This window comes from Rhamphochromis longiceps, linkage group LG7 (genome assembly GCF_057381845.1).
Source record: "Rhamphochromis longiceps isolate RC_006_pf linkage group LG7, R_longiceps_female_GT1.1, whole genome shotgun sequence".
Taxonomy (NCBI): domain Eukaryota; kingdom Metazoa; phylum Chordata; class Actinopteri; order Cichliformes; family Cichlidae; genus Rhamphochromis; species Rhamphochromis longiceps.
Window position 1 is genome coordinate 68613441 of NC_140563.1, and position 13917 is coordinate 68627357.

Sequence of the window (13917 nt, forward strand, 5' to 3'; positions counted from 1 at the left end):
GTTAGTATTATCTATCCATCCATCCACTACCGCTTATCCTTATCAGGGTTCACAAGTTGCATGTCTTTGGACGGTGGGAGGAAGCCGGAGTACCCGGAGGGAACCCACGCAAACACGGGGAGAACATGCAAACTCCACACAGAAAGACCCCGGCCTGATGGTGGAATTGTATGGGCTCAAAATATGGTCATAAATATTTTGTACTTGTAAATCGGTTTTGTACTTGGTACTGTAAAAAGATTTGTATGTGTAAAAAAAATTTGTGCGTGCGTAAAAAAGATTTGTATGTGTAAAAAAAGATTTGTGTGTGGACTTAGCCAAAAAAAAACCCTGCAAGTCACAACTACGAATTTTGACCCTATTTTTCTTCCTTTAAGCTGATTGGTCAATGTCATGTCAATCACAAATTAAACAATCCAATCAGAGAACAGATGGGTTTGGCTGTCGGAGGGGCACTTTTTTGAACTGCAGGTCCTTGAAGGGTGATACAGTTTGAAGCTGGAGGATCTCTATATAAATATCCGATAGCAGTTAGGTCCCCTTACTAGTGATGATAAATTTGATTCTTTTTACTGAATCGAGTGTTAATGAGTCACTCACCAAAGTGAATCGGGTGTTTTGAGTCATTTGATTCACTGAGTCAGTTGATCAGAGAGTGCAAAATTTTACATTTTCACTCAAACTTAATTTGTTTCCCTTTTCATGTAAATCCTACTGCTAAGATGAATGATTAAAAAAACAACAACAACTATTTTATAGAGAAAAAAAAGAGCAAAAACATTTCTAAAATTAAGCAATTTCCTATCAAAATTGCTTAATAAACATTTATTTTGTTTATTTGTATTTTATTAGTATTTTCCTTAAGTGTGTCAAATATATATTTTCTCATCTAAATGTCCACTGCGCTGTGAGCCAGGGGGCGGTAATGCGCCTTAACATTGGTTGCCAACCAAGAAGAAGAAGAAGCTGTGAGCCAGGAGGGAGGGGGTGAGTGAGTGAGTGATTCGTTCGCTCGCTCTATGATTCAGCACAGGAGGGAGGGGGTGAGCGAGTCCTGAGTGATTCGCTTACGCTTACGATTCAGCACAGGAGGGAGGGGGTTAGTGAGTCCTGAGTGATTCGTTCGCTCTTTGATTCAGCACAGGAGGGAGGGGGTGAGTAGCTCAAATGTGTTGTTAGCAGCGCGATGCTACTCTGAACCGAGGAGCTATTTTCTTGATGTGAGCTTCTACTCAGGGTTTTTTCTTCCAGTTCAGAGCAGAAATGCTTTTGTTACGAAACTGGCTGTTGTTTTTTTCCCCCACAATTTTAATTATAAGCTAGATATATTTCTACTAATGGAATTAGTTTGCTAACAGCAACAGGGATGAGTCAGTGAGTCAGTTGGGCTTGTGAATCATGATTCACGAGTCAGTAAAGTGATTCTCGGGTATTGAACGATTCGTTCACGAATCGAACATCACTACCCCTTACTTTCAGCAGCTGTTGAAATGATAAAGTTGTGGTATGTCAGTGGTTAGAAATACATTATTACTTTAGGATTAGTTTAACACAACGTCAGGGCTGACCCAGGACCATTGCTGTGAGTCACAGTGCGCAGCATAAAAGTCCTTTCACATCGGACGCAGGATGTGCTGCTAATGCTAACTGCTAACTAAAAGCAAAGGATCCAGAATTTGTTGCTGGCTGCTGGGCTCTGTGGGTTTTTGCAGCAGCTCTACCTGTACTAGATGCACCTGCTCCTTGTCGTTTCTATCTCTGACTTTATGTCCTCTACAAGAGTTTGTGGGGGTTTTTTGCTAGTTCTTCAAATGTTCAATAAAAACATGTATGCTAATTCATAACGAAGAAAGTTTTGTAATGAAGACTGTCATTTCCAAAACACTGCCCGCCCCCACCCCGCGGTCCGCAGCGCTGTTGAAAAGGCTGTGGAAGTCCCTGTATTAAACACGTAGACCTGTGACACAAAAATCACCAAACTCGGACGACCACAGACTGTTTTCCTTCGTGGTGATGAAGGAAAACGCTGGGTTGGCATGTAAAAGGGCATTTATTCCCTTCAAAGACCTGCAGTTCAAAAGCGCCCCTCCGACAGCCAGACCTCTGTTCTCTGATTGGATTGTTACATTTGTGATTGACATGACATTCACCAATCAGATGAAGGGAAGAAAAATAGGGTCAAAATTCGTAGTTGTAACTTGCAGGGTTTTTTTGGCTAAGTCCACACACAAATCTTTTTTACGCATACAATTCCTGATTTACAAGTACAAAATATTTATGACTACATTTTGAGCCCATAGAATTGAACTCAGGACCTTCTTGCTGTGTGGCAACAGTGCTAACCACCGTGTTAGTATTATTAATTAATTTATTATATTTTATTTTATTTTAAGTTATTACAGACAGGGCAGACATGACTGGGGGGATAAGAAAGAAAGAAAGAAAGAAAGAAAGAAGGACAGTGAGAGAAGACACTACAAAATCTGTTGAAAGAAAAAAGAAGAAAACAAGCAAAAGGAGAGCAACACAATAAACACAACACCACAGCAATAACCTAGATAAATATAAGGAACAGTAAATACTAAATATCCGGTTGTTCAGTGATGACGCGACGAATCCTACTTCCGGGTCTAAAGTAGTCTGCGTTTAATATGGCTTTTGTGTTGTTAACATGTTTAATGTTATGTATTTTCTTCTATTTGATCTCAAAAAGCTCCTAAAACAGTCAGTGATCACTGTTGACCTCCCTCAGCTTTTATTACCGCTAATCATTTATTTAAGCTCAGTTTTTAAAACCTTACGATGTAACTACAGCCCAGCCCATGCAGCAGTATATGAATGACTAACCTCGTATTGTGGATGGATTATCTCAGTTGTTCTTCTGGCTGAAGTTTGGTCCTTTTACAGCATCCTGCCATGCGATTACATTTGTTCCTGACCACCGAGAACACTCACATTAACTTTTATCGAGTGGAAAAAAAGTTAGCTTGTTTATATTATGCTAACATAGCTGTGTCGCTAGCGGTCACGTAGCACATCATTATATACCAGCTAGCCCAACTTCAGTAACCCTACAAACGTCACTGCTGTTTAGTTTTCTGTCTTCATTTATGCTGGAAGTGATAGCAGAGCTGTACGTTTTAATTTGTTTCCAAAACCCCACAGTCAGGACATGCTATATTGTATTTAGATAGAAGCTAGCGAGCTAACTCCCTGCTAACTTCTAACTCCGTTAAATGTCATAAATTCCGTTTTCATGGATGCCTGGATGTTAAACTCAATTGTTACACCTGGTAGAGCAGAACGCTGATCATTTTATTAAAGATGAAAGACTTTAGACAGTTTTTCAACTCTCAGTAATCCCATAGTGATCGTTTGATATATGGACCTGCAGCGGAGTTTAGACCCAGACACGGCTAGTGACGTCAGACTGAACAACCGGATAGAATGTTATTGTGCAGTACGCAAGAGATAGCAGCCAAGAAAGATATAGTGTATGTCTGTGAGCACCTGTGCGTACACCTGTGTGCGTGTATTCAAAAGGTTTCTCCATGTAACGATCTGCTAGAGGTTGTGGGAAGCCATAGCCCTGCCCCCCAGGGCATGAAGTAGGCATGGAGGTGATCCAGGCCCAAGGAGGACCATCAGAGGGGCCACCGTGCCACCCTCCTGGAGAGATCTGAGGAGAGCCCCAGACGTGGGGTCACCTGATACAGAAGCCACAGGAGGCTGCAGTGACGAGTCCGTGGGGTCCGCCGGCAGCCAGCTGCGCCAGAGTGAACCAAGCCCCAGGCATAGTCAGGCCCAAGGTGTGAGGGCCCAACACCCCCTGGAAGTGGCCCGACCGAGCCACAGGCGCCAAGCAGCCACTGGGAATGTACATACCTGAGCGCCCGGCCCCAGACACCAAGGACCACCAACGCACCAATGACTGAGGGCATCCCCAACTTGCAGGGAGTGTGGTAGGGGGAGATAGGCCCCCAAAGCTGGGGGGGCTGAGATGTTCCCAGAGAGATGGAGTGTAAGACCCGACCTGACATATCAACACAGACAAACAGGCACACACAGACACAAACATGCATTCCCACCGTCATGCACACATACAGGGAGTGCAGAATTATTAGGCAAATGAGTATTTTGTCCACATCATCCTCTTCATGCATGTTGTCTTACTCCAGGCTGTATAGGCTCGAAAGCCTACTACCAATTAAGCATATTAGGTGATGTGCATCTCTGTAATGAGAAGGGGTGTGGTCTAATGACATCAACACCCTATATCAGGTGTGCATAATTATTAGGCAACGTCCTTTCCTTTGGCAAAATGGGTCAAAAGAAGGACTTGACAGGCTCAGAAAAGTCAAAAATAGTGAGATATCTTGCAGAGGGATGCAGCAGTCTCAAAATTGCAAAGCTTCTGAAGCGTGATCATCGAACAATCAAGCGTTTCATTCAAAATAGTCAACAGGGTCGCAAGAAGCGTGTGGAAAAACCAAGGCGCAAAATAACTGCCCATGAACTGAGAAAAGTCAAGCGTGCAGCTGCCAAGATGCCACTTGCCACCAGTTTGGCCATATTTCAGAGCTGCAACATCACTGGAGTGCCCAAAAGCACAAGGTGTGCAATACTCAGAGACATGGCCAAGGTAAGAAAGGCTGAAAGACGACCACCACTGAACAAGACACACAAGCTGAAACGTCAAGACTGGGCCAAGAAATATCTCAAGACTGGTTTTTCTAAGGTTTTATGGACTGATGAAATGAGAGTGAGTCTTGATGGGCCAGATGGATGGGCCCGTGGCTGGATTGGTAAAGGGCAGAGAGCTCCAGTCCGACGCCAGCAAGGTGGAGGTGGAGTACTGGTTTGGGCTGGTATCATCAAAGATGAGCTTGTGGGGCCTTTTCGGGTTGAGGATGGAGTCAAGCTCAACTCCCAGTCCTACTGCCAGTTTCTGGAAGACACCTTCTTCAAGCAGTGGTACAGGAAGAAGTCTGCATCCTTCAAGAAAAACATGATTTCCATGCAGGACAATGCTCCATCACACACGTCCAAGTACTCCACAGCGTGGCTGGCAAGAAAGGGTATAAAAGAAGAAAAACTAATGACATGGCCTCCTTGTTCACCTGATCTGAACCCCATTGAGAACCTGTGGTCCATCATCAAATGTGAGATTTAAAGGAGGGAAAACAGTACACCTCTCTGAACAGTGTCTGGGAGGCTGTGGTTGCTGCTGCACGCAATGTTGATGGTGAACAGATCAAAACACTGACAGGATCCATGGATGGCAGGCTTTTGAGTGTCCTTGCAAAGAAAGGTGGCTATATTGGTCGCTGATTTGTTTTGTTTTGTTTTTGAATGTCAGAAATGTATATTTGTGAATGTGGAGATGTTATATTGGTTTCACTGGTAAAAAGAAATAATTGAAATGGGTATATATTTGTTTTTTGTTAAGTTGCCTAATAATTCTGCACAGTAATAGTCACCTGCACACACAGATATCCCCCTAAAATAGCTAAAACTAAAAACAAACTAAAAACTACTTCCAAAAACATTCAGCTTTGATATTAATGAGTTTTTTGGGTTCATTGAGAACATGATTGTTCAATAATAAAATTATTCCTCAAAAATACAACTTGCCTAATAATTCTGCACTCCCTGTAAATACAAGAGGAAAGCAGGGCAGCTGACATCAGTTGGCAGACAGGACATGGAGACGCCAAACTAGAAACACTAACGCATGGCACAGACTGTCAAAGTAAACCAGGAAACAAACAGAACAAAACCAATACTAAACATCTGAAATCCCAAACTACAAGAAAACAATACACAAAACACTGGGTCACCGACACTCTAAATAACTTTTTCCATCTGCTATTTTCCTCTGACACAAATTTATGCAAAGTTCAATCAAATATAACTTTTTTTCATTAAAGTACTTAAACCTTATAATAGCTCTTGGGTTCCTGTAGCTGGAAGTGCACAGTGATCAGCACCAGGTGGCACTGTGGGACAACAGTTATTGCAACATCGCTACTCTGCACTCGTCATATGTTGCCAGGACAAGTTACTTCTTCTTTATGTTTTTCTTCTTATCATCATTATTGTTGTTATTATTGTAATTTTCCAAAAACTGCAGCCAACAGTTTCTCCAGCAATGCCATTGAACAATTCCATCTGTCATCAGCATAATATTTTGCCCCCTTTGAACTCCCGCTCACTGGATTTTTTTTCCATTTTGGACCTCCTGTAAACCCAGGAGACTTTACTGCATGTGTGCAACTGCAAAATCCACCATCCAAAAACGTCTGAAATTGTATCCTGTTATAGGGCGTAGAATCTAGTGTTGGTTGTTATTGCCAACACATTCAGGGTCGATTTTGTTGCTACTGTCTGTATCTGACTTACCAAAAGCAGAAGTTGTAGATGTCAGCTGTGGAGAATTCAGTCAGTTCGATTGGTGGTTGTGTTTAGGTACTTTTATTGTTGTTTGTGGAACAAAAATGTTTTTCTGCCTCATTTGTGTTTGCGTCCATGATTCAGTATTTAGGTTTATGTTTGGTGCAGCTGAAGTTTATTGCATTTGACAGATAAAAGCTTCATATAAATGTTCTGCTCCACTAATGAAGGCTTCATGTCCTAGTGATGGGTCGTTCGCGAACGAAATGGCTCTTAGAGCCGGCTCTTTGACGTGAACGACGCGAGCCGGCTCCTTATCGCGAGCCGGCTCCTTATCGCGAGCCGTCACGTGGGGTTTTTCTTTTCTTTTCTTTCTCTCAGCCTCTCTCTCGCACCTTTTTTCCGCTTCACTCTGCACGCGAGCCTTGTGCTTTACGCTGGGCAGAGGGGGGGAGGGGCGGTAGTTACACTCAGTAGCACAGGAACAGAGCCAGAGAGAGAGAAAGAGAGGCAGGGACAACAACATTAGAAAGGTATAGTAATCATCCACAACTATTTTCGGTTGCAGATGATAAAGGATTGAGAAAGTTTATTCATGCAGGTCCATATGACAGAGAATGTGCATCTTCTGTTTGTTTTCATATTATAATTTATATTTAATTGTGTTGTGGTTTGCAGTGTTTTGTGTTCTTTTCACTTTAAATTTGTAACAGGAAAAAGCTGAAAATTTAAATAGTTAAAACTTGAAATGTGAATAGTTGATTTTTGTATTATATGATTTATTTATTACATTTTATGTGGAGTGAATAAATAAAAGTATATTTACGGTGGCCCCCAGAGACAAAGCACATACAAACTTCAAATCACGTACGAACTCTGAAGCATGTACAAACTCCAAAACACGTAAAAACACGTACAAACTCCAAAACACGTAAAAACTCCAAAAACACGTAAAAACACGTACAAACTCCGAAGCACGTAAAAACTCAGAAGCATATAAAAACTCAGAAGCACATAAAAACTCAAAACACGTACAAAAGACAACAGAAGTGCTCCAGGATGCTGGGCGCAGTGTTGAGCCTTTGTTATCTTGTGGCTACACAAGCCAGCAAGTACCAACGACTGGATTTGGTGTGTGGTAGTAACAGGTAAATGAACTTTTTTTTTAAATTATTTGAATATATATATGAGTGCCTGTGTATAAATACACAAACAATACACACATGCTTTCAATTGTGTAATTTAAGTGATCTAGTAGCTCTGCTTTGGAAGTTCAGTTCATGCTAGAAATGTGTTTTGGAGTTTGTACGTGTTTTGTCTCTAGGGGCCACCGCATATGTTTATATTTAAACATATATAAATAAAACCACTTTTTTTTACGTTAGTAATTCCTTTTGTGCATAATTTTATATTATTGTTAATAATAAATTAATTAAAGCAACAAAACAACCCGAAGAGCCGGTTCGGAGCCGAAAGAGCCGGCTCTTTTTAGTGAGCCGAACCGAAAGAGCCGGATCTCTAAAAAGAGCCGGAAATCCCATCACTATCATGTCCCCAATGTTTTATTAGCTCTAAACAGAGCGTCCAGGCTAAATCCCCGCCCCTCACTCACCCCGCCTCCAATGTTATTTTCTTAAGGATGTGGAATTGTACATAAAATCATTATCAGACTCCACCAGCAAAAAGTCTCTCAAAACACAACATATATGGGAATTTTTTGTGAATCTTTTTTTTTTTTTTTACCCCTGGTTATTTGTATTCATGTTCTATTCTCTTGTATACTTCATCTGTGTTACGACCCGTCTAGGCCAGGCCATAACATAAGCGAGGCACTCGCTTCCCCCCCAAGACCCAAGCAGTCACACGAAACAAATCCGTTAGATACAAGGTGATTTATTTACAATGTGAATAAAGAGAACCAAAACGGGAGTGTCAGCACTTCAGGGTGAGCCAAGGCCAAAACAATAAACAAAACAAACCTACACAAATCCCGCACCCCTGACCTTACCAAAACAAAGTCAAAAATAAAGACAGAGTCTAACCTCCTTAACTAACTCAAAACAGGAGAAAACGGGTGGTCAAAAGAAACTGCAGCTCACCCCTACCCACTCCACTCCCACAACTTTCAAGCGTACTGCAGCCAGCAGTTACCACAGGACTACTGCTGGGTGATGAGGAGAACCGCGAGGACCTCTCCCGCTGTAGCACTCCTGCCTCCTTTTAATGGGCGGGTCCTCCAGCTGGATCCAATCACGCCGGGGCAGTATATCCACGCACCAATCGGAACAGGGCCCTGGCACAGCTAAATTAACATAGAAAAAACACAACACCTGCACAAACAAACACATGGACATACAAGTTCGTAACAGTGTGTTGTAAACTCATTGTTTGTTTAATAAAGTTCTTGTTTGAAAAAAATGTATCCTGTATCGCAATATTTTGGAATAAAAGGTTTATAGGATGTACTTCAAATAGATAAGAACAATCGACTTTGCCAGCAAAATCTAAATTGAGTTTTTGTTACTATTGATGCTGCTGAGAAATAAACATGGTTCCAATTAAATGTTTGTCGACCCTCTGGGTTTGTTCAAAAATCCCTTCAGCTTGTTCGTGGACAAAAATGTCCACCAGCATGTTATGTTGTGGCAGGGATTTGTCCACCAGGGGGCAACAGTGGTTGGGGAGCTTTCAGTCTGTGGGGGCGCAAGCCCCGGTTCTCTTAATAAAGAAGCAACTGTGAGCTAAACATGGTCTCCGTGGTTCCTTGGTCTTAGGATATCACAAGCAGATTAGGTCTGTAATTTTGTTCCCAGGTCCAGTTTGTATTTGTGGATTTGTGGAAGTTCTTCATGGTTCTTCGTCACACATGGAATTCAAATGTGTGATAAGCTGCAGGATTCAAACACAAGTGTAACTTATAAACACACGTTCATACTTTTATTCCACAATCAGAGAGAAAGAAACAGAGAGAGAGTGCAGGACAGACAGACAGGTGGCAGTCTCAGGTGTACACACTGCTACACAACAGCACAGAGAAGCAGGATTTAGTGTTTGTGTTATTACGAGTGTAAACAAGAAGAGTTCCAGATGGTACAGTGGACACATGTGTGACTGCTGTGATTGAAGCATCTTTCTTTCAGCTTAACGAGTGAACCGTCAGCTCGTTCAAACACACGTTAAAGTGCGTTTGGCTCGACACCACCGAACAGAGGCAGCAATATAACACAGCTCACATTAACAGTGCAGTGAATCCTGCTTGTGCCGTGATGTTCAGGACTGCAAACCGAGCAGCATTCACTTCGTCACGTCGCTGGGACGTAATCGGCCTTAAAATGCGTCCTTGAAGGATGCAGCCCCTGAATTGGGATATAGCCAACATACATGCCGAGGGTGGGGAACTCCAGGCCTCGAGGGCCGGTGTCCTGCAGGTTTTAGATGTGTCCTTGATCCAACACAGCTGGTTTAAATGGCTAAATGGCCTCCTCAACATGCCTTGAAGTTCTCCAGAAGTCTGCTAATGAATTAGTCATTTGATTCAGCGACCCAGGGTGAGACCTAAAACCTGCAGGACACTTGAGCCCTGGCGGTCCCCACCCCTGCTATATGCCATCTTAAAATGTGTCATGCTACAAGGTAAGAGTCCCCTTTGTTGTGTCAGTTAGTGATGGAGATATATACAGGTATTTGCAGCAAACTATAATTGATTGTTCTTCTCTCCTAACTTCAGTGCAGCTTGTAGAATAAAAATATAAATGAAACTGTTAACATTAAAGCTAACAGCTGGCTGCTTTCACCTTTACTTTGTGCTACATTCCTGTTCATCAAAACATCATTGCAGACAAATAAGGTCTCCATGTACCTGACCTGAGTGCATCTCTTAGAAACAAAATATCACCTCTCATTCTATTGGCTGTACCTTCATGATGTAAACAATGACGTGCATGCAGCGCAGCTATCGCCTCCAACTGTGCAGCCTTACTGGGTTTGCTGTGAAATATTTAAAGAGATCAAATATTTTTCCTCTTAATGGAAAGCATCACAAAGTCAAGGAGTGTCTCGAAGGCTGAGACGAGCTGAGGCACGAGTGCAGGGATCATTAACCGACAGACCGAAGCAAAAGGAAGATTTTAGTGTCTTTTCAAAAAAGCAATTGAGAGCCCAAAAACAGGAACTGAGATCCAAGCGTGCACGACGCCTCCAACTGACATAATTGCTCGTTGTTACCTTCAGATTACCAACACACACCACAGGAACGTCTTTTCACTGAGGGCCACTTCCTGTGTGGATGAAACAAACAGACAGCAGGTCTGCTCAGATGTGATTGGCTGGAAAAAATGTCATTTATTATTGACGCTTGACTTATTTTCCTTATCACACCTGAGACTGCTGTTGTAAACATGCAGAGATGTGAGGGGTATGTGACTGAATTAGCTTTTTAAAAGTGTTGGGTGAAACATCTGCAGGACCTGTTGTTCTGTCTTTACTCTTAGAGAAAGAGAGAAACTGGAGGGGCTGTTCCTGCTCTGCCCCTCACAGCAAACTGGACTCTATGAACTAAAATTAGTTAAACAATTGGTTAACATTTCTGTTTTTACGTTTGACTACGCACGTTTAGCTTCATTTCTGCAGTTCCACAATAGTATGTGTGTTTTATCCCTGGTATGAAAAATGTTCAGCTGCTGACGGGACAGAGTTCTTTGGAGTCGTGATGCAAAAACAACCTTTATCTTCACGGCGATGTCACACAGACACACTGAACACTGATTCTGAGGAATGCTTGACTTAACAAACACTGGTTGTTGCACAATCACAAAGCAGAACATGAACATATTTCAGTCTTCTTCTTCCTCCTGCTCCCTTCAGGGGGCGCCACAGCAGATCATCAGCCGCCATCTCCTCCTATCCCAGCATCCTTCTCTGTCACACCAACCCTCTGCATGTCCTCCGTCACTGCGTCCTTTGAGGTCTTCCTCTTTTCCTCCTGCCTGGCAGCTCCATCTTCATCACTCTGTCCAGTATATCCACTGTCCTTCATTCCCTGCTCGGTCATCTCTTTTCACTTCCTGTGTCATTGTCTTTTATTTTCTTATCTCTAGTCTATGTCAGAGCGCCTGTTTCCAGGCCCCGTCTGCGGTCTCCAGTTCCTTGTGCCTTTGGATTTTCTCCCTTTTGGACTTTTCACTTTTGCCCATTGGGACTTTGTTTTGTTTTCTCATTGTTTGTTAAATCTCACCTGTTTTCCACGTCTGCATTTTCACATCTCAAAGTGATATTTGAGTCAATTTCAGGGCCTGTAAAGAAGTTTAATCAGTAATTCAGCTTCTACCAGGTTCTGACTGTGAGCCGCAATTACACATACAGTCGGGGAAGATGGCCCCGCCCCTCCCTGAGCCTGGTTCTGCCGGAGGTTTCGTCCTACTAAAAGTGAGTTTTTCCTTCCCACTGTCACCAAAGTGCTTGCTCATAAGGGGTCACATGATTGTTGGATTTTTCTCTGTATGTATTATTGGAGGGTCTACCTTACAGTACAAAGCACCTTGAGACGGCTGTTGTTGTGATTTGGCTGTATGAGTCAAACTGAACTGAACAAACAGCATTAAAACATAAAACACAGATGATTAGAGCTCATAGCCAAAGCCAGTGCAAAGAGAGCCAGAACTCTGCAGGGCCAAAAAACCTGTAGTGATGTAGGTCAACGTTACCTGCTGCTCTGACAGTGGTATTTCCTCCTTTTGCTCGTGCTATCTGTAGATGCTGAACACCAGCTCACACCTCATCGGTCTTAACATAATAAACAGATTTAACACAGGTTGCTAGGCCTGTATGCTAACACAGTTATTTCAGATAAATCACCCTGAAAAGCCCCAGGAATCCTTCATCCAGTAAATCTGCCGCCTCTCTAACTTTGTCTTCCTCAAATTTTTGTTTTTTAGATGTGATTATCCTTGACGGTTGTCTCCTGGTGCACCTCTGCACTGCTTCCACTCTGCCTTCTATTTTCTCACTTTATGTTTTGATTTGATTCTTCTCTGAAAGTGCCATAGCACTTGGCTCTTCTTTTCTATGCTCAAGTGCTTTCATCTAACATTCACACTCAGATGGATGCATTGGAGCAACTTGGGTTGGCCAACCAACCTTCCAGTGTGAAGATGACCTGCTCTGCCTTCTGAGCTACAGCCTCCGCATCCTGCAGCACGTTACAGGAGTTGCAGGAATTTCATGCAAGAACTGGCCGTGTACTACACGTGACAACCCTTCTTCATGGTATTCTTCACTTTCAGGCTTTAGACTATGGTGGCATGTCAGAGCTGCCTGATCCCTCCAGAAGCTGAAGGAAGTATAAGAGGAGAGGAGATTAAAAAATGGACGGAGAGGAACCAAAGACAACAAATAAGGGAGGACTTCTTGACCACATGGCGTATGTCGAGGAACCAGCATCCTCCTCGTTGAACGCTGGTACAGGCAGGAATAAACATGCTGCTGTTGTTAGACGGCACCATAAATTCTACTAACAGAAAAGACTCTTATTCTGTTAATGCACAGCAGCAGCAGCCTGTTGATTCAAAGGTTTTATTTAGACATCGGCTGCGTTTTCACTCATTTTCAATCCGGTCCTTGTACCTGACCATTTTCACAGGAATGCTGTGTTCGTTAACCCACTTAACACTGACCTGTGAATCATTCAAGCACAAGAAGGCTCCTAACTGAAGAGGTAAAGCTGTGTTGCATCCATAATAGACAACTTAACAAAGAAGCAATTTTCAGTGATTTCTCCGAACACTTTACCAGCAGAAAAAACATCATTTGTCCTCATTCTTATAGTTCAATCTAAAAAAATCTTAAAGATCTACATTTCTGCACATAGAGAGAAGGGTTTCACTTCCTAACTTTAAGTGGTATTACTGGACCATTGACATAAAGCTCATGAAAATGTGTTTACCAAACTATAAAAGTCATAAATGACTTCAAACATAGTTTATTTGAGCACTGAAGTATGATATAATGCAATAAATGTGAAAATTCTTTTTGAAAAGATTTTCAAACTTGGTAAATGAAGTGCTGTCTTTCAAGGTCAAAATTAAAATGATGAGAGCAAAACGGTAGCCAAGAATTTAGTGCGAGTGCCCGCCTTTATTTACTCTACAGGAGTCTTTCAAACTTAGTGAAACGAGTGTGATGCGAGTCAGTGAGTCAGAGAAGCTCACGGCAGCGATAATGAGGCTGATTGTTGCGGCTAGGCTGATCTTTTCTGTCAGTAATCGCTGCTGTTTTTGTTGGTGTTAGCTTCTGTTAGACGACATAAGGTAGTGGATACGTTTGCATACATGAGAACATAATCGAGCTGAGTGTGAGAAAAGAGAGGCGGACTTTTAGGACACTTGCTGTTGTCAACTCCGGGGAATAAATGATGTATGTTTTCATGTATTGAGCTCTGCCTTTAGTTCAGGAGATGAGACGACATGAGGAGCAAGAGGATGACATATTTTTAAGATGTTGGTGGCAGTGTCCCTTTCCTGTTTTCAT